This window comes from Panthera uncia (genome assembly GCF_023721935.1).
Source record: "Panthera uncia isolate 11264 chromosome E2 unlocalized genomic scaffold, Puncia_PCG_1.0 HiC_scaffold_19, whole genome shotgun sequence".
Classification (NCBI taxonomy): domain Eukaryota; kingdom Metazoa; phylum Chordata; class Mammalia; order Carnivora; family Felidae; genus Panthera; species Panthera uncia.
In genome coordinates, this window is record NW_026057588.1 from 24,554,154 (window position 1) to 24,558,882 (window position 4,729).

Below are 4,729 nucleotides of genomic sequence, written 5' to 3' on the forward strand. Positions count from 1 at the left end.
ATATATATATATATATATATATATATATATATATATATATATATATAGTTTAATTATAAAAATGTATTGTTAGCACTCACACCCATTATTTCACAGTTATCATCATTTAGAATGGGCTAAGTTAAAGAATAACAAACTGATTTGAAGTTGATTTAAAGAAAATTAGTTGGGTGATAATAAATACAGCAACCTATTCTGCCAAAATATATTCAAATGACGGCCACTGGGGAAGTGCTAAGCAGGGGACATTTGTCTGGGAAATGGGGGTGTGCTGAGATGGGTCCCTGGCATGTACCCCCACCCCCCACAGAGGGCTATAGTCCTGTTTATGGGAACGAAATCGAATTTGAAAATAATTTGAAACAATGTGGTTGTAGCTGCAGCAAAAAGTTCTTGACATCATACCGGAAAGAGGGAGCAGGCCTGGAAGAAAGGAATGGACTTGAAGAAGGCAAATTACTACTTAATGAAACAGCCCTTGGGCCCTATCTGGTGTGCAGCACAGATACGGGGAGAGAACTGTCTTGTCAAGATCAGGTGAGGAAATGGGAGAAGGGAGAAAATATAGGAGGGGGACACAGTGTCAATCCTTTACAAGTGCTCTGCCCTTAACAATTAATTGTCAATGGGCTCACATGCCTGTTTTCTTAGGTCAAACCATATCCTGTAAGTTAAGGGCTCCAGTCAAGCTGGATGAAACATCAGAAACATTAAGCACTTTATTTTTCAGAAACCCCCTTCAAAATCCCCTTTGGCGTGGCTCCTGCTTCATCATTCCAGCATGCTGCCCTCTCAAAAGTCACCAGGGCTCTTGATGGTTACCCCAGTTTTGTGGATAAGGAGTCCAAGGGTCACCGATGTGAAGACACTTCCTTGACTAAGGCTGCCTGCCTGGTCAGGGGCAACACTGAGGGGCTTTTATTCCTCAGTGTAGGCCTTTTTACAACATATATTTCCCTTTCTTTACATATTTTAAAGACTGTTGTACAAAAGTACCATAATTTTGTGTAGGCAGCTAAAGAAAATAAATCAGGGCCTCACTGGGAGAAGATGCTCACAGAGGGTGGGCTTTGGAGTAGATAGTAGGCAATTTTTAGCTCTATTATCTCACTGAGAAAATTATCCTGACTTCCATATTCCAGCAGTGTCATGCATGCCTTAAGTCACCAGACCTGGGATTAAAAACATTTTTTTTTAATGTTTATTAATTTTTGAGAGACAGAGAGAGAACATGAGCAGAGGAGGGGCAGAGAGACAGAGGGAGACACAGAATCTGAAGCAGACTCCAGGCTCAGAGCTGTCAGCACAGAGCCTGACGTGGCGCTCGAACCCACAAACCCTGAGATCATGACCTGCGCCAAAGTCGGACACTTAACTGAGCCACCCAGGCACCCCAAGAGATTTTTTTCCAAACAACTTTTTTGAAGTATAATATGCATAGAGTGAAATGCATGTTTCTTTCTTTGCAGGTCCATGAGTGTTGACAAATATTTACACCCAGGTGTACATTGCTACCACATTCAAACATAGACCACTTCCATTCCAGATGTTTCCTTGTGCCCACTGATCTCCTTTCTGCCACTACCGATGAGATCTGCCATTTCCAAAGCTTCCTGCAAGTAGAATCACGCACTAAGTGTTCTTTTACGTCTGGCTTTTCTCTCTTAGCATAATGTTTTTGAGATTTGTCCAGGTCACGTGTATTAATTTATCTTTCCTGACTAGTTTCCATTGTATGTATATACCCCAACTTGCTTATTCATTTATCTGTTGGTGGACATTTGGGTTGTTTGGCTAAGGTGAGTAAAGCTGTCATGAACATTTCTTATGGCAGATTTTGTGTGGACCTATACCTTCATTTCTCTTAGCTAGAAACCTAAGAGTGTGACTGCTGAGTCATATTATAATAAGTAACCTTTAAAGAAAAGGCCAAATAAGTTTTCAAAGTAGTTTTGCCATTTTATATCTCCATTAGCAATTTTTGAGAGTTCCGGTTCCTCCTCATCCATACCAATGCTTGATATTGTCAGTCTTCTTAATATGAGCTATGCTATTGGCTGTGTAATACCTCCTCATTTTGATTTCAATTCACACTTTCCTAATGACTAGTGATGATGGCTATCTTTCCATGTACTTATTGTCCATTTTATAAATCTTCTGTGGAGTGTCCACACTTTTTTTTTTTTGCTCATTATTAGATTGTGCATTGTCTGAGTTGTAAGAGTTTTTTTTCTTTAAAAAAATCTATCCATACAAAAGTTCTTTTTCAAATATATTATTGTAAATATTTTCTCCCATTTTGTGACTTGCCCTTTCATTTTCTTAATGATATTTTTAGAAGAATAGGAGTTTAATTTTCTTTTCTTTGCTAAGTGAAAGTTTAAGATTTTATTTTCACATGTTCTTTTGGTGATGAGAAGTTTATATAACATGCCCTAGACCCAATCTTCCTCTGACCAAATCCTTTTTACTGTAAGTATTTTGCCACACTGTGTGGGAGGGATCCATCTGTCCCCCTGTCTCAGTTAGTGATGGAAGCTAGGAGATGCCTTGGCCCCAAGTTCCAGCCGAGGGGGCTGCCAGAGGGAGGGTGCAGAGCTCAATCATAGGTGGGTAAGCAGGATAGGCTTGTGTCCCTCCTGGGGCTCTGTGTTGGCTACATCTGATACTGTGAATCTAAATTAGAAACATCCTTTTTTTTTTTTTTTTTTTTCTCTGTGGCACTTATGATGCTGGTTTGTAATTTTATCTTGGTGGGTTTATATATGGCTTTCCACCTGCCTGTCTCTGAGGGCAGGACCATGTCTGTTTTAATGTTTGGGTATTTGATGAATTTGACTTTCAGAGCCTTACTTGTCCAGCACTGTGGGAAGAGGGCAGACAGTTCCTAATCCCAGGGTCCACAAGGATCCCTGACTCTTGGCAGAGAAGACTCCCTCATGGTGCTCACTCCCTGGACCAGGGCAAGCCCAGTAGTTCTTTTCTGGCATGGGGTAGGGAGAGCACTACCTCTTGGCCATGAGCCTGGAGTCCTGGCCTTAGAAAACACTAGTTTTTGTCTTTATCCTCTTCCCTCTTTGGATCCCCTACTGATCTGTCAGGTGATGCCACGAGGGGCTGCATGGTACCCATTTGCCCCTCTCTCCTGTCCTTTGTCCCCTTTCTTTTGTCCATCTTTCCCATACTCTGCCTCCTTCCTGCTTTCTTCTTTCTAGCTATAAGATGTGGGACAAGACCTCAAAGACTCTCCAGGAGACAAGTTCAACTGTTAGGACAATAAATATAAGCCTAGAGACCTACACATATTCCAAAAGAAATCTTCATTCTTTTCAAAGCAATCCCATTAAATAGTAGTTCTTGTAGTACATTATACACTTCCTTAGAATGTACTGCTGTGTATTGTAGTGTGTGTGTCAGCCTCAAGTTTCACCTTAAGTGACTGGGGCTGATGCTGAGGCTTTCTGGGCTGGTTAACCTCAAGTAACCCAAAAGAGCTTAGGGTGTGGGACTGGAAGGCACATCTAGTTTTTACAGACTCTTGAAGAGTTTTTAAAATTTTGATAAGGTTCAATTTATCAATTTTTTTCTTTTATGATTTTTACTTTTGTGTCCTATTAAAAACATTTTTGGCCAACTCCAAAATCTTTTGTTTTCTTTTAGAGCTAACTTTTACATTTAGACCTATGATCCATTTCTTAATTTTTGTGAATGGCATAAGATTGCCTTTTTATTTATTATTATTATTATTATTATTATTATTATTATTTTTGTCTTTCTATTTTGATTGTTTCCTTTGCTTCTTAGTTTGATATAATCCCACTTGCTTGGTTTTGCTTGGGTTGGCTGTGTTTTTGGTGCTGTATCTAAGAAATCAGTGCCAGAATCAACAACAAGGGGCTTTTCTCTTATGTTTTCTTCTAGGAGTTTTATTGTCTCAGGTTTTACATGTAAATCTTTAATTCATTTTGAGTTAACTTTTGTGTATGGTGTAATACAAAGGTCCAATTTCCTTCTTTTGCATGTGGATATGCAGTTTCCCCAGCACCACTTATTGAAGAGATTATCCTTCCCTCATTGTATATTCTTGGTGTCCTTGTCAAAGGTGATGACCGTATATGCATGGCCTTATTTCTGGACTCCTCATTCTGTTCCATTAGTCTATGTGCTTGCTTTCATGACAGTACCATACCGTTTTGACTAGAATAGTTTTGCAATATAGTTTGAAATCAGAAAGTGTGATGCCTCTAGCTTTGTTCTTCTTTCTCAACATTGCTTTGGCTATTCAGGGTCTTTTCTGATTCAGTAAAAATCTTAGAATTGTTTTTCCATTTCTGTGAAAAATGCTGTTGGAATTTTGATAGGGATTGCACTGAATCTGTCAGTGGCTTTGGGTGCTTATTATTTCTTTTCTTATGCTTACTTTGTTTTTTAAATTAAATTATTATTATTATTATTATTATGAGAGGGGAGAGGGAGAGGGAGAGAATCATAAGCAGGCTTCACACTCAGTGTGGAGCCCAACACAGGGCTTGATCCCACAACCATGGGATCATGATCTGAGCCTAAATCAAGAGTCAGATGCTCAACCAACTGAGCCACCCAGGTGTCCCCTCATATGCTTACTTTGAATTTACTTCGTTCTTCTTTTTTTAGGTTCCTAAGGCAGAAACTTAGATTATTGATTTTAGATCTTTCTCCTTTTCTAGTACACACATTCATTGCTGCAAAT